The 26,745-nt window shown below is 37.6% G+C and overlaps 1 protein-coding gene across 2 annotated transcripts in view; it reads left to right on the top strand.

Moving 5' to 3' along the window:
- cdk5 (cyclin-dependent kinase 5) overlaps positions 1-26,745 on the top strand; it is a 190,006-nt gene that overhangs the window by 150,249 nt on the left and 13,012 nt on the right. The window contains exon 11 of one of the 2 annotated variants that reach the window (XR_005633748.1): positions 5,046-5,160. The exons of the other annotated variant lie outside the window; for it this stretch is intronic. The gene's annotated coding sequence lies outside the window, so the exon portion shown is untranslated. The remainder of the gene's footprint in view (positions 1-5,045; positions 5,161-26,745) is intronic. 2 annotated transcript variants of the gene reach the window in all.

The following is a 26,745-nucleotide window of genomic DNA, read 5'->3' as shown; positions in this document are numbered from 1 at the left end:
TCTATTAAAAGCCTGCACCCTGCAATAATGGCAAATAGTAGTAATATCGAAGGGTGTCTACATTGCACATTTAAAGTTTTATGCGATGACTAGTAAACACAAACATAATAATTTACATTTTACGGTTTATGTTATTAAGAACTTAAACTATTTAATAATGATAGACATTTCATAGATATCAATTGCAAGTACTGTACTCGACAAGTCACTCAAAAGCCAAAAGCTATAGCATAATTAAGTTAAAAAGGGAAGACAACCAAGTAGTACTAGCAGGATTTTTACACGTACAGTAAAGACCAACAGTGGTTTGCCTCAATTTACCATAAAGAAGTAACTTGCTGATGAAAAACAGAAAAAGAAAAGTCAGAGAAATCTAAAAGCAAAAGGAACAGTTATATTCAGAATAGTGGCAGCATAAAAGGAGTTATCTGACCAGAGAGCTTGCCACAGTACAGTCCCAGAATGGGTGGAAGAAAATTTCCAACACATTAAGCAATCAAAATATACAGAGCGGGTCAGAATCTTGATCTAGTGAAATAACTAGTCTAGAAGTAAAATAAGCTCTGTAAACAAAACAATGTTCCATGTGCTGGTGATTAAGATTTTCTGAGTCGTGCTTAACTTTTTCAAAAATAGAGCACCAGCTCCTAGAATCAGATATGTGAAGTTCCAAAGACTATTTCTTCATTATGGGGAAAGACGCTTCACCAGCATCATACAGAAGGACATACATAGCAGAATCAAGCTTAATGTTATAGGCAGAGAAGGCAGCAAAGTTACACAGAAGATTTATTAGTAATGGAGAAGATAAATTTCACACTTCCTAACGAGGGATATGAGCTGCAGATAAAAATAGAAGGAAAACAGACTTGAAAATTTGGAATGAAGAGAGGGGAGCATGAGGAACCCCGACTTATCATGCATGTCCCCCAACATGATAATTCCCAGAGGATTTGTCAAAAAAGGTATTAGTATCCATACCAATTATAAGCTCGTTTTCAGAGAAAGGCAAAAATTAATTTTTTTGTCATCTGGTAAATGTGTGTATGTAGGGAATAGGGCATCGATCAAACTAAAGGCAGCTCCATCCGCACATAACAGAATCTGCCCTCATCATCTGCCCCAAACATAAGATCTTGATTTTCAACGATTTCCAAATCAGAATGAAGACTCTGCTGCTACGTTAAAATCACTACTCTGTAGACAAGCATCAAGGTTTTGAACTTAAGTGTGTGCTGCAACAAGGAGCCAATGTAAAAACCTACATTGTGAAGTAGCATGTGTCCATCTCGACTGGTTAAATGCAAGGTGGGCCTCTGCATTCCGGACTATCTGCACTGCAGCTTGATAGCACATGTGAGAACTCCTCCCTGAAGTGACTTGCAGTAGTTCAGACACTACAAGATCAAAGCCTGGAATAGAAATTGTGCTGCATATTTTTATTAGATAAGGTCTGATCTTGCAAATGTTGTACAGTGTGAGCCTGCATGAACAAGAAACAGAAGAAATGTGGTCAGAAGAAGATAGTTGCTCATCAATTGCCAGGTACAGCTGTGTATCATCAGCATAGCATTGATAAGAGGACACATTGGATTGGACGATGGAGCCCTGTGAGTTGGTGTACAAAAAGAAAAGTTGAGCGATCACTAGAAGACCGATGTACGTGGTTTTTCTTTTTCTTCACATATTGATGAGCAGATTCACTCAAGGCTCAACCAGAAGAGGCAGTGGCTTTGTATAACAATATTTCAAAAATGTTTTTTTTACGAGCATTAACACTGGTTTCAATGGAACAATACTTTGTCTGAAAACATTAGAAAACTGCTTCTTGCAGGAAAGTTCTGAACTGATCACTGCTAAAACACTTTGGTGTGAATGGTGTCATTAAAGACAATGGGAAATAACTATACAAGGGGTTTTAAAGCATTCTGGTCTAGTGCTAAAGTGCTAGAAAAATGCTTATGTGTGAATAACCCAAAAAAAGAAAAGACTAAAGTTAAGAATGAAGTGGCAAGACAGAGTGTAACTCCAGTATTTGGAGTGCAAGGGGTTAGGTATGTCAAAAAAGAACCCCTAAAATTCAGGCCAACCCCAATCTCTTGCAGATTACAGCAAAACACCTCTTACAGTAGTGTTTGAAGTTTGTGAACACTTTAGAATCTTCTATATTTCTGCATAAATATGACCTAAAACATCATCAGATTTTCACTCAAGTCCTAAAAGTAGATAAAAAGAAACCAGTTAAACACATGAGACAAAAAATATTATACTTGGTCATTTATTTACTAAGGAAAATGATCGAATACTACATATTTCTGAGTGGCAAGAGTATGTGAACCTTTGCTTTCAGTATCTGGTGTGGCCCCGCTTTGCAGCAATAACTGCAACTAAACGATTACGGTAACGTTTGAATTTTAGCCCATTCTTATGTACAGAACAGCTTCAGCTCTAGGATGTTGATGGGTTTCCTCACATTAACTGCTCGCTTTAGGTCCTTCCACAACATTTCAATTGGATCAAGGTCAGGACTTTGATTTGGCCATTCCAAAACATTAACTTTATTATTCTTTAACCATTCTTTGGTAGAACGACTTGTGTGCTTAGGGTCGTTGTCTTTCTGCATGACCCACCTTCTCTTGAGATTCAGTTCGTGGACAGATGTCCTGATATTTTCCTTTAGAATTCTCTGTTATAATTCAGAATTCATTGTTCCATCAATGAAGGCAAGCTATCCTGGCCCAGATGCAGCAAAGCAGGCCTAAACCATGATACTACCACCACCATGTTTCACAGATGGGATAAGGTTCTTATGCTGGAATGCAGTGTTTTCCTTTCTCCAAACATGACGCTTTTCATTTACACCAAAAAGTTATATTTTGGTCTCATCCGTCCGCAAAACATTCTTCCAATAGCTTTCTGGTTTGTCTACGTGATCTTTAGCAAACTGCAGACGAGCAGCATTTTTTTTTTGGAGAGCAGTGGATTTCTCTTTGCAACCCTGCCATGCACACCATTGTTGTTCAGTGTTTTCCTGATGGTGGACTCATGAACATGAACATTAGCCAATGTGAGAGTGGCCTTCAGTTGCTTAGAAGTTACCCTAAGGTCCTTTGTGACCTCGCCGACTATTACACGCCATGTTCTTGGAGTGATCTTTGTTGGTCGACCACTCCTGGGGATGGTAACAATGGTCTTGAAATTCCTCCATTTATACACAATCTCTCTGACTGTGTATTGGTGGAGTCCAAACTCTTTAGAGATGGTTTTGTAACCTTTTCCAGGCTGATGAGCATCAACAACTCTTTTTCTGTGGTCCTCATAATCTCCTTTGTTCGTGCCATGAGACACTTCCACAAACATGTGTTGTGAAGAGCAGACTTTGATAGATCCCTGTTCTTTAAATAACACAGGGTGTTCACTCACACCTGATTGTCATCCCATTGATTGAAAACACCTGACTCTGATTTAACCTTTAAACTAACTGCTAATCCTAGAGGTTCACATACTTTTGCCACTCACAAATATGTAATATTCGATCATTTTCCTCAATAAATAAACGACCAAGTATAATATTTTTGTCTCATTTGTTTAACTGGTTTCTCTTTATCTACTTTTAGGACTTGAGTGAAAATCTGATGATGTTTTAGGTCTTATGTATGCAGAAATATAGAAAATTCTAAAGGGTTCACAAACTTTCAAGCACCACTGTATATACAGTATACAACAACTTCGTAAGGCTATCAGGGTAAATGTATGAGCGGACTGCAACTGCCTGACCAGCAGATACATTTTTCCAAAATGAAGGAGTGACACCAGTTATAACAGTCAGCTTGAAACAGAAATTTCATAAAAGAAGTTGCTTCAAAGGCTCTTGCTGTTGAGTCTCCATGTAGGAGAGGCGTACCTCTGCAAAGCAGAAAAAAAAATGTGTGAATACCTGCTTCATGGGAATTTTTTTTAGGAAACAGTGACTTTGCCTTGTGGGCTTATGTGATTTGAACACAGTTATCAGGAAAGAAAATCATTTTTGTCCCTTGAAGAGCATGCTTTGATACCTTCTTTACTTGTTGACAAATATATCCCAAATATTTTCAAAATAACAGTAGGGCGGTGTTTTTCCCTTCAGTGATCAGATGAGCTCTCTTAACATTAGGTTTGAAGTTTGGCAAATTCAGAGACCATGTCAGCCATTGTCACACAAGAAACTGTAGTATGCTCCATTTCTTAGCACCTTCCAGGACCCTGATAATTATAGTATTATCCTTGCTTTCTATGTCCTCCTTTTTAATCAATTTAATCCAAAAATTTTGTACCTCAGTGTGCAACAATTTAATCTCAGCATTATATCACTCCACACAGGTCTGAAACAAAGCAAGGGTATGGCCGCCCAGCTTTAACTACTAACTTTTAAAATCTCAGATCAAGAAAACTTTTTGAAAAGGGGTATTTAGACTCAAGTGGAGAGCATCAATGTGGCCTTTAGCAAAGTCTTTATAAATTTTGCAACACTAGAATTTATAAATAAAATTTGCCTGGTTCACAGTATAAGATTGTGGCTGGATGTTTCATTCACAGGAAAGCTGGAATAACAATATGCTTGTAAAATACAACAAAATGAGTAAAGTGATACAAATACAGATTCAAGCAGGAGAATGTAAAGATTTCATTACAACACAGCCATACATCACTAGACATCATATGTTCTCAGTTGTTTACCTAAAACATTGTGATAATTAAAAAGATTTCTTTGAATTTATGAATTTTACATATTCTAGCTACATCTTTGAACTTTAAGCCTAAATATAAAATAGAAAAAAAAACAGAATTTTACTTTGGATGAGTGTTTTTGACTATCCTTGTAATAGTAAAAATAAAAAAACAAAATGTCCCAATGAAGATTTTTTTCATGAGCGGTTATCAAAAATTATTTAAACATGAACTATTACGGTAAACACCAGTAAAGCCGGAAAAGTTTTATTTTTCAACATAATCCTCATGAACACTCTTCTAATATTTGCATCTAACATTTTGTGTTCCTTGTGCAGCCACTCTTCTGTAGCTGACTTTACATCTTCATCATTGGCAGAGCACTTGTCCATAGAGGTAGCCCTTCAGATTGGGGACATGTGGCAGCAACAAAGATCAAATCTGGTGAATAGGGTGAGTGTGGCATTTCTTTGAGTCCACAGTTTCACAGAGTAGTCTTTGTAGTCTGTGTGAAGTGTGAAAATTTTTGTGGACCTGAATGTGGTGTAGTCAACAGCTTTCTTTGCTACTTTTCCCTGAACATCACAAAAAATTGTTCACATAAAAGTATGTATGTAAGTAAAGTAAGTATTCCAGTATGCTTGGAAAGAGTATTGTGCTCTCTGATCACCTCATCAGGAAATCCACATCATTCTCCTACAAGGGAAGCAACTCTCAGTGCATTAGTGTAGTTGATAGCTCACATCGTCTCTGTCACTGCCACAAAAGGATTACATGATTATTACAACTGAAAGAAATAACTCTTTCTTTCTTTTTAATTTTATTGTAAGCATTCCATACAAACAGATCATTTTTTACAAAAAATAGGACTGAAAACAAATCAACCCCCACCCCTGAGAGAGAGAGAGTATGGTCAACGGAGTTAAACTTAAAGCTAGCAAAAATAAATAAATTGATGAGTTTAATAAGCGAATAAAGATAAATAGAGAAGAAAAAGTAATGGGAAGAGAATCTGCTTCCTCAGTGCTTTAATAGCTTATTCTAAATTATTATTAATTAGATCCTGCCAGGTTTTGAAAAATTTCTGCACCGATCCTCTAAGTGAGAATTTGATTTTTTCCAATTTTAAATAATATAAAACATCAGTTACCCACTGACTTAAAAGAGGAGAGTTAGGATTCTTCTAGTTTAGCAAGATAAGTATGCATGCCAATAGTGTAGTAAAGGCTGTCACAGTTTGTTTGTCCTTCTCCTATCTGGAAGAACACCAAACACAGCTGTTAATGGGTTAGGAGGGATTGTGACACTAAGGCTTTCTGAAAGGCACCTAAAAATTTTTGTCCAGAATATTAATTTGGTGCAGGTCCAAAACATGTGACCCAGTGAGGCTGAAACTTGATTGCAGCGTTCGCAGGTTGGATCTTGCCCTGGAAACATTTTGAAGTTTTAAGCGAGAGAGATGTGCTTGATATATAATTTTGAGTTGAATAGTTGTATGCTTTGCACATATGGAGCTCGAGTGAATTCTCTGCATTGCTCCCTTCCATTCTTTTTCTGATATGTTGAGTGAGAGATCCTTTTCCGACTGTTTTCTTGGATCTTTGAAAGGGAGGGACTGTAAAATCCATCCATCCATCCATCCATTATCCAACCCGCTATATATCCTAACTACAGGGTTACGGGGGTCTGCTGGAGCCAATCCCAGCCATCACAGGGCACAAGGCAGGAAACAAACCCTGGGCAGGGCGCCAGCCCACTGCAGGGCGTGCACACACTAGGGACAATTTAGAAACGGCAGTGCACCTAACCTGCATGTCTTTTGGCTGTGGGAGGAAACCCTCACAGACACGGGGAGAACATGCAAACTCCACGCAGGGAGGACCCGGGAAGCGAATCTGGGTCTCCTAACTGTGAGGTAGCAGCACTGCCCACCGCGCCACCGTGCCTCCAGACTGAAAGATAATTTTATATATTGCAGAAATGCTGTCTGAGTCCTCAAAACTGAGCAATATTTTTTCCAGCATAGAAGAAGGTGGGAGATGAGGAAAATCGGGCAGGTTCTGTTTAACAAAGTTTCTAATTTGAAGATAGTGAAAGAAATGTGTTGCTAGAAAGTTGAATTTGGAATGTAATTGTTTATAGGATGCAAAGATGTTATCTATATAAAGATCTCTAAGTAATTTAATCCCTACATTGGTTCCATATTCTGAGTGAGTGAAGCACAATTGGGTTATTAGTATATTGGTGATAACTTTCATTTATAGGGGCACAAAGCAGGTAATATAAAGAAGCACTGCAGGATTTTATTTTTATTGTGCACCATGCCTATGTATGTTCATGTATTTGTGTCCAGGTTTTTATAGCTTTTATGTTAGCTGCCCAATAATGAAACTGAAAGTTTGGTAGAGCCATGCCACTTTCTGCCTTAGGTCTTTGTAGGGCTGCTCTTTGGATACATTTTAAGTTCCAAATAATATGTTTGAATCTAATTGCTTAAAAATGCTTTATTGATGTATATTGGAATGTTTTAAAATAAAAGGAGAAGCGTAGGATGGATGTTCATCTTTACAACGTTAATTCTTCCAGCTAGAGTGAGATGAAGGGTTGATCATCTATACAAGTCTTGCTTAATTTTTTTCCATACAGATGGAAAACTTTTGTTGATAAAGAGCTTTATGTTTGGTTGTGATATTTACCCCAAGGATTTAAACTGATCTGCAATGATAAAAGGGAAGGAGTCCAATCTAATATTGTATGCTTGAGAATTCACTGGAAAGAGCACACTTTTATTCAAATTAATTATGTGACCAGAACTCTTCTGAAATTCTGTAAGTGCTGTTAGGACTGCAGACACAGTATTTTATGGATCTGATATATACAGTACCATATCATCTGCATATAGAGACATTTTCTGTTCAAGTCCTTCTCTGATAATCCCTTTTATCTGATAAGCATTTCGACAGTGAACTGTCAATGGTTCAATGGCGATTGCAAAAAGTTGTGGTGACAAGGGGCATCCTTGTCTGGTACCACGTTCTAGTTTAAAGTAATCTGAATTAATGTTGTTAATACAAATTGAAGCTTCTGGATTGATATACAGTATTTTGATCCATGCACAAATGTTTAGGCCAAACCCACATTTCTCTAATGTAGTGAAAAGATAGTTCCATTCAGTCATATCAAATGCTTTTTCTGCATCCAAGGATAATATCATCTCTGGGGTGTTTGACTTTGCAGGTGAATGAATATATTACATTAAACAGGCATCGAAGATTGGAAGTTAAGTGTCAGCCTTTAATAAATCCAGTTTGATCTTGTGTTATTACCGAAGGCAACACTTTCTCCATCCTTCTAGCTAGGACTTTGGAGAGTATCTTAACATCATTATTTAGAATTGGAATTGGTCTGTATGATGCACATTGTAACAAGTCCTTACTTTGTTTAGGAAAGACTGTGATTATTGCTTGGCGAAAAGTTTCAGGTAGAATTTGATTGTCTCTTGCTTCTGTAAATGTTGCTAATTAGAGGGGAGCTAGCTGAGTGGAGAATTTCTTATAAAATTCGATAGGGTAGCCATCAGGGCTTGCTGCTTTCCTGCCTTGAAGTGACTTTACAGCATGTAGTAATTCTGATAGTGCCACAGGTTTATCCAGTTCCTCTGCACTAAAAGTATCTATTTGTAGTATCTGTAATGTATCTAGAAATGCATTAGATTATGTGTTGTCTTCTTTCAACTCAGTAGAATATAAGGATTTATAGTAGTCTCTAAATGTGTGCATTATACTTTTATGGTCAATGATTTAATCTCCGTTCGTGTTGGTGATTACTGGGATTGCATTGCGAACTTTTTGCTTGTGGATTTGTTGAGATAAGAGCTTATTAGCTTTCTCTCTGTGTTCATAGTAATGATGTCTTTATTTAAAAATGATTTTTTCAGTTTCTTTGTTAACACTAGAATTACCAGAGCCTACGAAAAAACTCGTAATTCCGTCCCACCTTAAACTGCTTCTTAAATCCCTTCACACCTCTCCGCCAGCGTCCTTTGTTCTCTAAATGTGCTGATAAAGAGAAGCTCGGAGCAGTCGGCTATTCCATCCCCCCACCAATTTAGAACGTGCACGAACTTCTCTCAGCTCATGCCTTGATTGAGTATCTGGGAGTGAAGTGGAGTTTTAGAGTGGAAATAATAGATCGTTGTTTGGAACACACGCATTTCATGTCTGTTCCGTTTCTACAGTAATCTGTGTCAACACATTGTTAAAACAGAAACTTTTTTTATATTCTAGTAGTAGATGACAAAATGTAGGCATAAACTATATAATGTATGAAGCCTGAAGTCCAAATAGCAAAGAAACATTTTCACAAGAATAACACAATTGCACTTTTATTCAAACATATAACTGCAGAAACAAAAGCCGCCTTAACATGCGACATTGACACCAGTTTACTGTAACTGACTCCGTGGTTCGATAGATTCAGTCCCCGCTTGCGAATCAAGGGGTGACGGGTTCGATCCTGCCCTCCATTTTGAGAAGTAAACTGCTCTTAGTCTTACTGTTTTAGAATAAAAGAATACATTTGATTTCAGTCTGTAACAGCCGGTGCAATTTATGATCTTTGTAAAGGTTAGCTTTTTTTTTTAATTCAGTTTTCACTCTCTCAGTCGCTCAGAATCAATCCATACAACCCCATCTGACACGGCTGTTTTCACTAAAGACGCTATAGCTCTGCAGTGTACCATGATGCATACTAACGCTACCATGGTTCTGACACACAAACGCTGGCTGCCTTCTTCGTGTCTCACCGTCACTTGCTTTTCTTTTTATTCAGTTTTATTGAGTGTTCCTGCCAGTCCCCGCATGTTGCTGTATGCTTTTCTTTTGTACTCCAGGACATGCAGAGGAAAGAATGGTAAAGACCAGTAACTTCGGCGCTATATGCAATCATCAGACACTCCCCATCTGCCCGTGTCGCTCAAACACAGGAACATATATTGGTGTAAAAGTATAACAAAAGTGCACTTTTATTCAAGTGCACTTTTTCCATCGCTTTTCCTGTAAGAAGCAGTGTACACACTTCTCTCTATGCTGTGGTTTCTATTACACACCTGAAAGAAAGAGACAATATATGTGAAAATATAATCGCACTAATGCAATATTATTTGAAAACGAACAGCGCCAGATCGGGTGTGAATTTATGCAGGAACTGGAAATTTTCTGATGCGGGACCTTCCCCCAGGGAAGAAAGTACAGTGTCAGGTGCTCATTCAGTGTAATAGAAACCATAGCACAGAGAGGTGTGTACACGGCAACAAGTACACGTGTCGTAAATGTAGGAAGGACGGTCCTTGGGTGTGTGGGAACTGTTAATATTTGAATGTGATGATTTTATATAGCACGGAATGAAAATCTGCACTTCTTAGCATTGCACCATGCAAGCTGTCGTATCAATTGCCTACTGTAACTTGCTTTCTTTTTTCTTCGGTTATACAGGTAGTTTTGAATAAAAGTGCACTTGTTTTGTTTGCGAAATGAAGTGTCTGCGTGCACTTTTCGTGGCATTACACGTGTATTTTTGAGCATGCCCGTTTGAGCAGTATAAAAAGTATTGAAAAGTATAACAAAACAACGGGCAGATGGGGAGTGTCTGATGATTGCATATAGCGCCAACTTACTGCTCTTTACTATTCTCTCCTCTGCGTGCCTGGAGTACAAAAGAAACAGAATACAGACGCGCTATAGCTCTGTGCTGTACCACGATGCATACTAACGCCCCCACCGGTTCTGACACACAGACGCTGGCGAAGCTGCCTTCTTCGTATCTCACCGCTCACTTGATTTTCTTTTTATTCAGTTTTATTGAGTGTTCCTGCCAGTCCCCGCATGTTGCTGTATGCTGGATATTTTCACATGTATTGTCTCTTTCTTTCAGGTGTGTAATAGAAACCACAGCATAGAGAGAAGTGTGTACATTGCTTCTTACAGGAAAAGGCGATGGAAAAAGTGCACTTGAATAAAAGTTAGTATGCGTCGTGGTACACTGCAGAGCTATAGCGCGTCTTTAGTGAAAACAGCCGTGTCAGATGGGGTTGTATGGATTGATTCTGAACGCGACTGAGAGAGTGAAAAGTGAATTAAAAAAAAAAAGCTAACCTTTACAAAGATCATAAATTGCACCGGCTGTTATAGACTGAAATCAAATGTATTCTTTTATTCTAAAACAGTAAGACTAAGAGCAGTTTACTTCTCAAAATGGAGGGGCGCAGGATCGAACCCGTCACCCCTTGATTCGCAAGCGGGGACTGAATCTATCGAACCACGGAGTCAGTTACAGTAAACTGGTGTCAATGTCGCATGTTAAGGCGGCTTTTTGTTTCTGCAGTTATATGTTTGAATAAAAGCGCAATTGTGTTATTCTTGTGAAAATGTTTCTTTGCTATTTGGACTTCAGGCTTCATACATTATATAGTTTATGCCTACATTTTGTCATCTACTACTAGAATATAAAAAAAGTTTCTGTTTTAACAATGTGTTTACACAATTACTGTAGAAACGGAACAGACATGAAATATGTGTGTTCCAAATAACGATCTATTATTTCCACTCTAAAACTCCACTTCACTCCCAGAAAATCAATCAAGGCATGAGCTGGGAGAAGTTTGTGCACTTTCTAAGTCGGCGGGGGGATGGAATAGCCGGCTGCTTGCAGCCTGATTTTTATCTGCACATTTAGATGACAAAAGACGCTGGTGGAGAGCTGTGAACGATTTTAAGAAGCGATTTAAGGTGGGACAGATTTACGAGTTTTTTCGTAGGCTCTGGTAATTCTAGTGTTAAATAATTGCCCATGACAATCAAATTTCTCCCTTCAGGTTTAGATACTACATCTGATGCTACAAATGAGACTGTTCTATGTTTGAGAACTCCCACACCTCTAGTTTTCTTTGTAAAGCTGGAATTGAACATTTGGCCAGTCCAGTCTTTTTGCAGCTGGAACTGATCCTTGCTTAGTGGGTCTCCTGTAAAAATACCATTTTAGCGTTTAGACCTGTTAGGTGAGAGAATACTTTCTTTCTCTTTAATTTGTGATTCAGGCCTTTGACATTCCAGCTAACAAACTGTCCCATCATGGATACATTGATTCTGAATTGTTGATGTCATTTTGTAGTCTTAACTGGAAATGAGACAGCTTTAACCTTAATTTCCAAGTTTCCAAAGAGTTATTGCCATGCAGCCAATTGTTACGTTGGTAATTATAATTATAAGAATTAAAAGGATAGATTAGATATAGCTGGCTCTCTTTCTTTCCTCCCCTTATTCCCCCACCCCCCCCATTTTGCCTCTCTGTGTGAGGTTGGACACAACTTCACAAAGTCCCAGTCCTATGACATACCTAGAGACAGAGCACATCCAAAACAAAACAAGCCCCCCAGCAGCAGCGTTTGAGGAGTAAAAATTAGAGATCTATTGCCGATAAAGTCTAACTACTATAAGCATAAAATATAATCTTCAACACTCTTGAAATATTAAGATAGTTAAACCCAGGGTGTTAAAAAGTGGAGCTGGATAAGTATAGCAAACCCTAATGCAATAATAACAATAACAATAAACCAAGGGTATGATGTTAAACAGTCTCCTTTAGAATAATGTTTATAAAAAAAAAAAAAAACTACTTGAATTTCTTCCACACATATGAGTCTAATTATAATTAAAACATAAATATAAAATGGCAGAGAAGAGAAAAGAATGTATAATTCTGGTACCAGTATCATTGCAAGTGGATCAGACAGCAGGTAATATCTTCTTGCCATGCCATGACAGGATGCAACTCACTGTAGTATTTCAAAAAAGTGTCAGGATCACATTTCTTAACTTCTTTTCTACTTCCTCCATGGTGGAGATGGAGAAGTTGTAATATTTGTCTTGAATATCCACTTTCAGTTTGGCAGGATTCAAGAGGCCGTATCTGATATCGGCTTTCCGTAACCACTGTTTAATGTTGTAAAAAGCGGCACGTTTAGCAGCTTTTTACTGTGAGAAATCTGGGAAAATACGAATGTGGTTATTTTCAAATCTCGTTTCTGTCTGTGAAATGACATCACATTAAGCTTAAATTGTAACCTCTGAAAGCGAACAATTAGAGTACTAGGTTTTAGAGGTATTTGATCCATGTTGCAGGCAATAGGGCTATTCAAGCAAGCAGTGGAGATGTTGTAGAGGATGGCTGGGGCACCACTGCAGGTGTGCATGACTCTCCATCCATATAGATGCAGCACTACTGGTGAGTGGTTCCTGTACCATATATACCGTATTTACTCGTGTACAACGCACCGCCGTGTAAGACATGCACTTTAATTTTTACAAAGAAAAAAACAAAAATCTTTTCCCCCAAAATCACCCCAGAGTGTACTACGCGCGTTGTGGTTGTATAGGTGCGCGAGTATGCAAGCAAACGAGCGAGAAAGTGAGCCCAAGTAATTTCCTCATGTATGATGCGCACCTGATTTTCTAATGCTAATTTTCGGAAAAAAATGTGTGCATGGTACACGCGTAAATACGGTAATACTGAAATTCCAAGCAAATTCTTGCCAGATGTGACAGAGGGGAAATGAGTAGCCGGAAGTCTGACTGGAGACATGGGTGGAACGGCTGATCGCACTATAATGGCTAAGGCACGTATAAGGGGCCAGCTTGTCTGTGCCAGCACCCAAACCGCCCCACCTCAGACACCACTGAAGATCCTCCTCATGTCAAAGGGGTACAGACAGCACAGGGGATTTCTTTATGTCATAGAGAGACTCAGACTGTCACTTCACCCCAGAATAAACAGGGGACATGAAAAAGGAAACCGGGTCACCAAACAATGCAGCACACGTGTGGTGGAGGGTCACTCTCCCAGCAGGGGCAGAAAGACAGCCTGACCTCAGTTGAGCGTAGGGCGAAGCAGGGCTTCCCGCAGTGTTTTCAACCCCACAGGGCGCAGGTGCAAGGAGGAGAGCAGAGATGTTACAATTGCCATAGAGTCAGCCACAGGTGGAGGCGCTGTCCTGAAAGAGTCTCCATAGACACCTGAAGAGGGTGTGAGTGCAGCACCTCCCCAACCTTCTTTAGTCATTCTTTTATAGGATGAAACCGTAGTCCATACAAGATTGGTTCCCCATCTGGCAGGACAGGACACTTCACCCCAGCTTTGGAGGACAGTCTCAGCTTTGGAGGACAGTGTGAGTGGCGGCCAATGCCATTACCCGGCCAGCACAACAATGGAATCGAACGACTGGGGGATAGAGCATCACAGAGGCAATACCTCCCCTGGGATGCAAGAGAGCAGCCTTCCTGGGTGGCTGTGGCACCATGGATTCCCACAAGGCACACTCAGAGCTAGAATTTGATGTAGCCCTGCTCGGTTCCGTGGGAGCCGCCAGGGGGAGCTACAAAGCCCTTAGATGGATTGCCACCTCACCTGGGAATGATTCCAGGTAATCCTGATGAACCACCTGGAGTACTCCCAGGTACTGAATGAAGGGAACCACCTCACTCCATTCGGAGAGCCAGAGTCGGGATGTAGAGGACAAACCTTGTTGGGAGAGGAGTGGAAGTGGCAGAGAGAGAGAGAGAATGAAAGAAGAAGGGACTGAGCATTACAGCTGGTGCTTTTATACTGTGCTCTGTAATGGGGAGCAGGATAAAGCGCTGCCCCATGAGAAATAAGCGTGTGTTCCCTTGGACTTGTGTCTCTAAGCCTGTTTGTGTCCGGGTTTTTGGAGCTGTATGCTCCCGGTATTCCGCAGAATTCCACACAAACCAATTTAAGGTTAGACCTTTTTCTCTGGAGCTGTAATGCAGTATTGAGAATCACTGTGCTATGCTAGGTTCTAATTATGATGTGCAGTGTTTGCAATTTTCTTTACCTAAAGTAATTTACTGAAATCAGAATACAAAGAGTACAGTATGTTTCAGATCTGGCTGGACAAATCATTGGCAAGGTAACATTGTCCTGGAAATGCACTGTGGAAAAGTCATTCCAGAGAAGTGTTTCACCATGTCTCCATGTCTAAGAAACTGCCCATACATTTGGTATGATTATTACCCTCCACTTGTTGCATTTGATACATGCTCTTCAAAGGAAAAAAAAATATTCAGAAAATGGGTGTTTAGACAAATGCCTGAGTGTTGAATATCTTAATATTTCTTTAACATCTTTGGTTGAGTAGTTGGGAGTGGTGAGAAACAACAGGCGTAATTGGCGCTTGACACATGAAATCATATAAAATGAGTCTTTATTAATGACAGAGGGAGACTGAGTGCATCCTGTCCACTTCAGTAACATTCACCCTTCTGTTACTCAATGGTTGTCTCTCGACAGACATTATTATGTCACCGGTTATCTAATTATATAGCCACACTATTGATAAATAGTACACTTCTTTAATACATTCTCAGTGGGTTTTTTTTTTTTGTTTGTTTGTTTTTTTTCTTTTATTATTTTTATAAATTTTATTACAATCCATACAAAGCAATCAAGTTTTTACAAAAAGAAAAATTAAGATTAAATAATCTCAGTGTTTTTATACAGTACTGTTTAGGAAAAATAATTGGTTTGGAAAAGTATACATTGAACCAAAATTTATATGTGAACCATATACTTTGGTTTAGATCAAGGTGATTAGCAACATTAAAAACTAAAACTGCTGAAAAAAATGTCTAAATAAAATAAAAATAAAATGAAAAAAGAATGAAATATAAACTAAAATAAAAAGGATAAACATTAAACCTATCTCTAAATCAATTCTGAGTTAGCCTACTGTTAACCAATGTTTTCTTTTTAATTTGGAGTGCACAACATTTTCCATGAGCACAGAAAGAAGCAAGTAAGGAACTCCCAACTAAGATGAAAATTTACAAAGTAAGGATAGCAAAACAGCCCTCCTTCTGATAATAAATTAATAAACTTGGCATTCACAGGCTATAGGCAAATACTTTGAAAATTGACATTAAAGTGACCCAGTTTGTCAAATGACCACTATTGCAAATGCTTTTTGTGAACAGTATTGAGGCTTTTTGCGTAGAAATAATTTTGGTCTGTGAATCACAGTGAAGCAAAGCTCAATGACCATATATTTTAACAAATAGCTCCATGACTAAAGAAGAAAGCGTTAACATGTGATCAGTGTTCAGAGAGCTCCAGAGACTGATGTGAAGAATGAATTAGATCTACCAACAAGTTTGAAAAATTTGTAACTATTAAAATATTCTGAAAAGTAATGATTTTTTATTAGCAATACTATATGATGTATTAATGCTCTGGTGGATAAAGGCAGATTTGATCATAAATAAATGAATGGATGCGTGAAATAAAAATACTATTTGTTTGAAAAAATAACTTTGTGGCTGGCAAGTCGTTTTTGCAAGTCTGGAATGTGACTCTGTTTTTAGCATCTGATGCAAGTACACATTTGTGAGGGTCATTCCTCAGTATCTGATTCTAATCCATTCCTGAAAATGTGTCAAAAAGCAAAAGCTGAATATTATTAAACTATTTCCCATTGTTTTAACTATGGAAAAATAATAATGTGTTTCCAGTTCATCAGAAAACACAACACAGATTTTCCTTCAATACACTGAAACACTCCTAAATGCCTACCAATTTGTAATGCTGTAGTCAACATTATTGTTACCTTTGCATTATGGGTATATCATGTACAGTACCTTTAGACATAATTAAAACTGTACAAATAGATTTTTTCTTTTTCCAAAGATTTTTAATTGGATCAAGATATGGATTCTTTGATGCCCAGTCTAACACAGTCCATTGTTTTCTTTTATCCATTCTTTTGTGCCTATGGATGTGTGTTTTATGTCATTGCCATAATGGAGGACCCATGCTCTTCGACCTATAGCTAGTTTTTTGTTACTGGGTTATAGGACATGGCAATATGTCAAATTTTCAAATTGATATGTAAGAAAAATAAATATGCAAAAGTCAATATTGCAATGTTCAGAACATTTTTTATTTTCACGTCTTCTGAACATTAAATAAAGTTGGTAAAATTTCCAACTTTTTTTCTAAACTTGTCTACATATCTGTGCTGAACATGAGAAAAAATTAAGTGTGGGTCAGAAGAGGAAGAGTTAAAAATAGACAGAATTAATTCTGCTGTTTGGAAATGGTTTGGATAAAATATCTAAAGATAAAACAATTTGATGCATATGAAGAAACCATCCATGCACATTCAGTACCTGCAACATGCCCTTCTTTTTTCCCAGCAAAGCAGGTCCCTGCTAAGCAAAATTCCATAAAATGTTCTTTAATCTGTTGTATACAGGCAAACAGCAGGTGGAAGGATATATAGCAATATTGCAAAACACACTTTTGTTTACTGAACTGAGTATATTTGAACTTTGTCAGTGGTCATTTTGTGTTTGTTTTTTTGTTTAGCAGGCAAATTGATCTTCCTAAAGATAATAATGGATATTCAACACAGAATGTGTTCATTTTGTACTAACATTTATAAATATGTTGTCTTGGTAATTTTGAGATTATTGGGAGCAGTAAAATAGACAACCTTTATTTCAGAAGTATAGGTTGTAATAAAATATCAATTACTAACAAATATATATATAATGTTACAATGCTAAATTGTAATAGCAAGATATTTATTCTCTCATCATAGAGACTGAAAGTGTTGGATAGCGGGGTAGTTGCAATGCCTCTGTTACAATGGTCCTGCTTCCACCAAAGTGACACACTCTCCTCAGAATTTCAAATACCCCCTTAACAGGGTTTTCCTTGCCACCAGCACTGTAAAGTACATATCTATAATGTGCAGATAGGAGGATTCGAGAAGCTTTTAAAAACACTGGATGCAAAATAGGTGCTGCGTACTTACTATGCTGGTAACTGTTATTAAATAAAAAGCCTCACACATCATACAGACTGTTACAGATAATTAAAAGAACCATTAGGAACAATGTAAATCATAATATATATACTGTATGTGATCTGTGGTTAGTGTGTCAATGAATCAAGAGCTTTGTCTTGTATAAAAGTCAGAGAGTGAGAGAGAGCACACAATGTTTACTGAGCGGCAGACACAGATGCCAACAAGGCAGGCAGAAACATCAGTATTTTAGCAAAGAATTAGATGTGTTTTGTCCATTCTGAGCACATGACTAGATAACTGACGGAGTGGAGGGTTGGATATCTCAACTATCTTGCTTGTAAGGGACAGAACGGAGGTGGCACATTCAACATTGGCTGCTACAGCACTTGTGATGTCAAGCTGGCTTTGTAAATCATCATGTGGTGCTGGACAAAAGTTTGTTTAAGCCACCAACACAATGGACTTTTAGGGAAAAATTCAGCAAACTAGCAAACCAAGCAAACTCTGTGTAAAAAAAACTGCTGAGAGATCGATTCTAGTTGCAGACTGCTATCTTATCTTTGACATTGTCAAAACAGAACAGAAAGTGATGATATCCTTTTTTTAAGCGTTATTGCCATTAGTTATTGTTTACTCGTTGGTTACTTTGGTAATGTGCAGTGTACCACAGGTGAGTAATTCCACTGCAGTGAGTATATTATACATTGATCTTCTAATCAGATAATCTTAATTTTTCAAAAGAGTGCCAATAGTTACATTATGGCAGCTTTTCAACCTTCACTTCTACTATTTCCATACATTTTAATTTTTTATATTGTTTAATCTGGTACTGCTGTGTATTAAAACAGATAAGCATATATAGATCTAAGCTGTTTCATTACCCACTTTTTAGCAGATACAGTGCATACTATCAATCAATCAATCAATCAATCAACATTTATTTATATAGCACATATTCATACAAAAAAATGTAGCTCAAAGTGCTTTACAAAATGAATAGAGAAATAGAAGACACAATAAAAGATAAACATAAGCCAACATTAATTAACATAGAATAAGAGTAAGGTCCGATGGCCAGGGTGGACAGAAAAAACAAAAAAAACTCCAAAGGCTGGAGAAAAAAATAAAATCTGTAGGGGTTCCAGACCAAGAGACCGCCCAGTCCCCTCTGGGCAATCTACCTAACATAAGTCAAACAGTCCTCTTTGTATTTAGGGTTTTCATGGAAGGACCTGATGATGATGGTCACGTAGACTTCTGGCTTTCAGTCCATCAATGTTGGTGCCTCATGATGCTTTGAGTAGGTGGTGGTGGCGCAGGCCGCCACCACAAAGAAACCGGAAAAAGAAACAGAAGAGAGAATAGGGGTCAGTATGGAAACTGTACTATTTTAGGGTACTATACCTAAAATAGAGTAGTGTTAACCCCGAATGTACACATATGTTTGAATAGGTTGACTTAGACTTACCAACAGGCAATTCACTGGCCACTAAATGTAGCATCACAGTTTAGTTTCATTATTGCTTAAACATCATTGTCATTGTTATAGGAACTAAGAAAAATGTGTCTTTTAGGAATGGTTGTAATTGCAGATTTTGTGAAGTGTTTCAGTTGTAACATGTAAAGTTTCTACTTAGTACAGTTTACACCTACACATTTTATTCAGTTTCAATAGTTTATACTTTGTGCTGCATTGCTCCCAATAATTGATTATCTTAATATTAATTTTTTAATAATAGTATGTTTAAGTTCAGCATTTTGCTGCACATGCTGTCTTAACATTTTAGTACTGGCATTACCAAGATTCTCTAATAAATGCTAATATATTGCATCTTTCACCACTTCTTAAACCTGTGCCAGAATGACAAAAAACAAATGTAACAAAGAAATTACTGCCTTGGAAAGTGGTAATTGCCACTGTATTTACTTTCCTTCAACAGTAATTAGAAAAAAAATGTTTGTTTTACTACAAAACACGCCTTGTTTCAAGAAGTAAAAGCTGTACGTTTACCAGTTGTGCATCAGTTGCCCAAATATGAATGCAATAATGGAAAGTCTCCTTTATCTCTTACTTTCTTCTAATTTAAAATGTATTCAAGTCCAGCAACTGAAATACTATGACAGTTTCTTAACAATATTAATTTATTGCTACTCTACTAGTAATTCATAAATAAAAAATCCTTCACACTACATTACCATAAGTCACAGAGCAAACTATATTTTGTATTTTTCAGTTTCTTTTTCACAGTTGTTGTTAAACAAATCTTTCTTCGTTATCCTTGTTAGATTACAAAAGCAATCTCTCATAAAAAAAATCAAACAAAAAAAAAATGAATTTGTTGTTAATAAAACTAAATTAATTTTTTATTTACACATTACTTGCACCAGTATCTTTTCTACCTTGTCCCATGGCCATACTTGCTGCAAATCTGTGGAAGTGCAAATTTTTTCCCACATTAATTTCTTTAATCCACATTTTTTTTCCTTTTTATTCCTCCGTTGGTATACCCTACATAATGAAAGAGGAAGTATTTCTGGTTTGAAAGTTAAAAAGAGTATTCTTTGTCAAGAGTAAAGGCAAAATCCCCAATATTGTATTAACTTTCCCCTGAACTTTTCATGCATTTTGATTGGAATAATAAGTCAAGCAAAATCCTTTGAGAATAGCTATCTGAATTCTTGCTTCAGATCTGTCATTTTATAGTTGTCAATATTCTTAAAACACCCACTGAGGTACTCGCAAATGGAAAATATTTTGTCACTCATCTAAATGACATTTTCTATCTCAGTTTGTGAAGATCTGAAGATTTTTATACTATAATTGCCTATCAGTTTTCATGACTTTGTGGTCTATCAGTGGTAAGTGGCCATTCAAGTTCACACCTTTATGGCCTATTATTAGCAAGTTTGGTAGCTGAGCAGCATTTGAATTCTAATAGCTCATTACACTAACACCCTAGGGCAGGGCTATTCAATTGGCGGCCCGCGGGCCACATGCGGCCCAGAATCAACATCCGAATGGCCCAGCCCGTGGTTCCACCCATAGATAATAAATTAATATATATTATTCATAAATTGTTATTTAATATAATTTAATATAAATATATATATATATAATATATTAATATAAATATATAGTATATTAATATAAATATAAAGTATTTATTATGTCTATGGTCCCGCCAAAAACGTGCATTCCTACGTAAATTACATAGCCTGCAACACGCAAACAATGCAGAGAATGCCGGTAGTAGCTTAGATTGCTATCAATATGTCTTTCCCAACACTGAAACGTAAAATTGCCAATGAAAACCGTAAGTTTAACCCTGCCTGGACTGACAAATACTGGTTTATTTTACCGCCACATCCAAACGCCAAACCCATGTGTTTAATTTGTAATGAGTGCGTTGGAGTATTTAAAGATTACAATGTGCGGAGGCATCATGTTGAGAAACACCATACTTTTCGCACCAATTTTCCAGAGGGATCTCAAGAGAGGGCTGCAAAAGTGCAGAGTTTGATTTCATCTTACAACCGGAGCAGTACTACCATGGTGCGGTCATTCACAGCCCAAGACGGAGCTACTGCAGCATCCCTTCGTGTTTCCTGGATACTGGCAAAAAAGAAAAGGGCATTCACAGACTGAAACCGTGAAGGACTGTATGCTGGCTGTCGTGGATGAGGTGATAAATGACAGAAATGATAAAATTAAAATGAGCGTGGTATCTAATATAAAAAACGTACCCCTGTCAGATATTTTAAACATTCGTAGGGTTGAAATTCTTGCTGCAGATGTGTATGAAACACTGTTAGGAGACCTGATGAAAGCTGATACTATGTCTATAACAGTAGATGAGTCCACAGACAAAACGGATACTGCTCAGTTGTGCATATATGTCCGTTTTTTTGATGGCAAATGCTTCCGAGAGGAGCTGCTCGGACTACTGCCGTTAGAAGGACACACAACTGGCGATATAGTCTTTGGGAAAATTTCCGCCTTTTTTAAAGACAGCGGTCTGGATATGAAGCATGTGTGCATGCTTGTGACAGATGGGGCTCCGTCCATGATAGGAAAAGTGAATGGTTTGGCAGCACGTTGGTCCGCTGTTGCGCCTCAGTTGATCTCCTTACACTGCATTGTGCATCAGGCGGTGTTGTGCGCAAAACTAAGCGGGGCGCTCAAACGACAATGGACAGCGTTATGGCTATAATTAATTTTATTCACTCCACATCAAGCCTCCAACACCGCTTATTCCGCATGCTGCTGTCAGAAATGTCTGCTGAACAGCACGAGCTTCTTTTGCATAATGACGTGAGGTGGCTGTCCAAAGGCAAAGCACTGGAGCGTTTCTGCGGTCTCAGAGAAGAGATCATAACTTTCCTCCCCGGGCAGCAAACAAAAAAAGGCAGAAACGCACTTGAGTCGCATACTGGACGACAACTTCATGGCCGATGCCTGCTTTCTGAGCAACATATTCAAACACCTGAACGATCTCAATTTGGGACTACAAGGCAGAGACAAAGCTGTCATCGACCTCTTGGAACAGATGCACGCATTCCAAGTTAAACTGGACTTTTTCGCAAATGATTTGAGCACAGGCTGAATGCTGCATTTTCCGACACTCCGCAAATGCATCTCATCCCCCGCACAAATCACGGATGTGATGACAGATTTCATTGTGATGTTGAAAATTAACTTTGCTGGTCGATTGGATGGACCTGATCTGCCCCACAGAGTTGGCCGTTTTTGTCAGAGACCCGTTCACTGTTGCAATAGAAGGGCACTTATCTGCCAGAGCTAAGAAACTGGTCCCTTCCATTGACGAGGGGAAATTCACACTCAAACTTGTTGACATGCAGTCATCTGTAACCATGGCACAGGAGCTTTCCACTAACGGGCCTGCAATGTTTTGTACTGATGTCAACGCACATCAGTTCCCTAACATTAAGAAAGTAGCGATTGTCATGCTCAGTATGTTTGGATCAACATATACATGTGAGTCAAGGTTTTCACACATGAACTCCATAAAAAGCAATTCTCGTTGCTCCCTGACTGACCATACTCTCCACCAATGCCTTCGAATTGCATTGACAACTTACGAGCCTAAAGTTATTGCTCTCGTTCAAAACAAAAAATGTCACTTCTCCCACTAAGTCAGCAGGGTAACTGTAGCCTACAATACATCAATATAATGTGGGATGCGTAACAGAGGCATGCCTAATCACACATGGTGATTTAAAATCTGTTCCCTCAGTGTTGTTATAGTTGTGAATACTGTGCACTTTTTATTTTATGCACTTTGAGATGTTCCTGGGTCAAATGTGTGCAAGTTGTTTATTTTGTTTCAAAAGGAAACAATGTTATTTCTAGTAGCCTACTACTGTGCACTATTTTGTTTTATGCACTTTGTGATCAGATAGGTCAGATATGTAGCCTAGGTCAGTTTTTTTTCTTTTGTAAGTGGAAAAAATAGGGGCTACCTCAGATTCTGTTAATTCAACTCTTTTTGTATGCACCTTTTGCTCTGCAAACTGACCAAAGTTAAAAGAGAAACAACAAATAAACCTTATGTTTTTCAATAAATTTGTTTGTGTTGGTTTTAAAATTTGTCATTACGAGCTGCTTTGCCGCTAAAATGACTGGCCCAGCTAACCTTCTTGGTTTGACAATCTGGCCCAACTGAATTTGTAATTGAATAGCCCTGTCCTAGGGGAAAAAACAAGCAGTCATTTGATTATAAGTCTGTGTCTTGGGGCCTCATGCATAATGCTGTGCGTAGAATTTACACAAAAACATGGTCTGTGGAAAAATTCAGATGCACAAAACCATGTGTAAGCCAACTTTCATGCACTTCCACACCAATCCCAGTCTTGCACACACCTGCCGCCCCACCCCAACTCCTCCCAGAATTTTGCATGTTTTAATATGCAAATCAATATAAATAGCCCTTTCCATTCTGTCTTCATTTAAAAGAAAATGTAAAAAGCACATGTAAAAAAGAATTTCAGGGAATGAGATGTTGAGGCAAAGACAAATTACTATTTGTTGGCTTAAGCAGTGGTATAAACAGCAAAAGGAAGTTGATCGAGTGATACAGAGTGCAGAGAAACTCCAAAGCTCACATTCAGAAAGTCATACAGGGCCCGAAATAAATAAGTGGTCATATATCAAAGTTGCTGTAAAAAGGCAAGTCGTTGCCCACCATCTAAGTGTCATACGGAAGTGTATTAGGGTACAAAGAAACAAAAAAAAAAATAGGGACACAATGGGGGAAAAAAGGTCAAAATGTCCACATCAATCTCGTAGTTTATTTTGTCATTAAAGTAGAACGTTGTGTACTTAGTCTTAAAATCAGTGTTTAATTTACTAGAGTTTCTCAGATCCCATTGTAACTAAAGTAGCATGTTAAATTCTTTGTATTTATGTGTTCTTTTATGTGCTCTATGTGTGTGAATCACTACGTGCTTCTTAACAGGCTTTCTCTTACACTAATAGGACACAGAATACAGTACATTCATGATATCTCTGAACAATTTAAATATTAACTTGTATACTTGATATCATGTTCATCTGAAACGAATTAAAGCTTGTATTAAATAAGGAGGCACAGTGGTGGTGATGAGGTGGCTCCCAGTTCAGAGATTGTTCCTTGCTCCACCAAGATGCTTGCTGGGACGTGCATGACCCTCGATTAAATAATTTATTGCAGCAGTACTGTCTCTTTCAAACCTACTAACCCCAATTCCTATCCTTCCTTTTCTTTCTCTAAGTAACCAATACAATACCTACACAATAGGTTCAGTAATAAATGTCTTGCCATCTGTAAGCTTAAAACACTGATTCTTCAGAACTTTTAAGGAACATTGAAATATCTTCGTAGTACATGTTTCATTATTCCATCCATCTGTTCATCCAGGATTGCGCCAGTCCCAGCAAGCATACAGAACAAGACAGGACCAATCCCTGAACGGGGGTCGCCAGCTCATCTGTACCACTGTGCCTACACATTTAATTATTAACAGTATACATTATTTAAATGAAGTTAACAATTTCTCTGTGTAATATTTATACTTTAATGCATTTCATCTTAAACATATCAAGAGTCCCAAGAAGATGGCTTTTGGAAATCCAAATCGACTTAGAAGCCATTCACCATTATCTGTTAATTTGCGCTCTCTTCTATTGAATTGTATGGTACAATGAGATTCAGTGTGCAAATCCCCCATAAACGTATTTTCCTATAAGATGATAAAATAACAATAATACGATAAAAAAATGAAAAATATCTAATCTCTCTCTCTCTCTCTGTATGTGTATATAAAAAAGGATAAAAAATTCTAAGCCTAAAAATTTTGTGCAGTGATTTTATGTGACTTTTTTGTCACGCTTTAAATCGGGCTTATTTAAAAACCTGAATATATATGTTTGGTATCATTCTTTTCAGAATTTTGCGAACTTTAATGTGATGTTGTTAGATTTTCAGATTCTTATTCCGTTCTTAAATTATAAACTATAACCACGACTTTCTTGGTATTTTAAATATCAACAAAAGTTGTGGTTTTTACAGGAACAAACTATTAAAAAAAATATCTATTCATAACACCAATGTTTATATTTAGGTGATTTAGTTAGCCGAAGGTCAAGTTACGATGACATGCTGCATACCACTTTAGTTTTCATGTGATTTTTCCTGTTATTTTTAGAAAAAACTTTTTTTATCTTTAAGAATATCAGTTAAAATGAATGGATTGTTTATTTAGTCTCTTATACAGGTGCCAGTCATAAAATTAGAATATCATGACAAAGTTGATTTATTTCAATAATTCCATTCAAAACATGAAACTTGTATATTAGATTCATTCATTACACACAGACTGATGTATTTCAAATGCTTATTTCTTTTAATTTTGATGATTATAACTGACAACTAATAAACTAATGCAACATTTTTGTGCTTATGCACCATTTATACATGAGGCCCCTTGTCCTGACATCTGCCCGTCACCACAAGTAACCTGGGACATTTGGATTCACTCAGAAGCAACTCCTTAAGACTTTGAGCAAGATGGAATCTTCACATCTACTACAATCAGAATTCAACATTTAAGCTGCTGCAAGCAGTAAACTTCCTTGTGACATCAGCTGAGCTCTCTTTCAGCCCCCCATCCTGTGCACACCACCAGATGGATATTGCCTGAAACCAATTATAGTGAAGGCCTCCCTCCAGTTTAGCAATGGGTGATGACTCTTGAAGGTTGTGAAAATATAACTCTGAGATTGTAACTTTCTTGAGTGTCTATACCCACAAGTGTAACGGTCCAAGTTGGATCCACATCCTTCAACATCTGTAATACCAGGAACCGTCAATAACATGACAGGGATAAGCTGGACAAATGAGGACACAAACAAATCAAGTTGTTGTCTTCTTGATCAAATGCTGGATTTTGATTAACTGTTTTTTCTAGGAAGTGGTGTGGCAGAGTGGCAAAGCCTCTGTTTCTGGTTCGATCAACCAGTGCTCAGAGGAAGGACAACAAAAGTACCAATAATAACTGCTATTATTATTTTGTAATATAATAAAAATATTCATTTGATTTCAGTCTGTAACACCCGTGGTAAATTTTTGCTAACTGGAAAAGATATCACTGAAGGGATATAAGCAGACACACAAATGCTGGCGAATCATGCTTTCTTGGCATCTTGTAGTCACTTTAATTTTTTGTTATTCAATTACTTATTAAATGTTTTCTGGAAAAAAAGATAAAAACATCATATGCTTCACTTTGATTATATCTTTTTGTTGCTTCCTTATAAAGTTCCAACATGTTAGAAAAAACAGCCTTCCTCTTCTGAACCCATGCTGACTGTCCAGTAAAACTGCACTTCTTGCCATGTGTTGCCCAATCTTATCCTTAATAATTCCTTCCATTAATTTACCTGTGGTGTACGTTAAGTTTACTGGCCTATAGTTGCTTGGATCTGTCCAATCACCCTTTTTTATGACGGGATAATATTTGCCATTTTCAAGTCCTTCAAAATGGAATGTTATCCTGTTTCTTATATGTGAAGAACTTCGGAGAGATGGAAGTTTAGAGCATCTGCTATTTCACTGTATGTATTTTAATTCCTCTTTACTGTTCCTTATACACTTCATCTC

Source organism: Polypterus senegalus, chromosome 5 (assembly GCF_016835505.1).
Source record: "Polypterus senegalus isolate Bchr_013 chromosome 5, ASM1683550v1, whole genome shotgun sequence".
NCBI classification, from domain to species: Eukaryota; Metazoa; Chordata; class Cladistia; order Polypteriformes; family Polypteridae; genus Polypterus; species Polypterus senegalus.
This window is presented reverse-complemented; position numbering and strand designations above follow the sequence as displayed.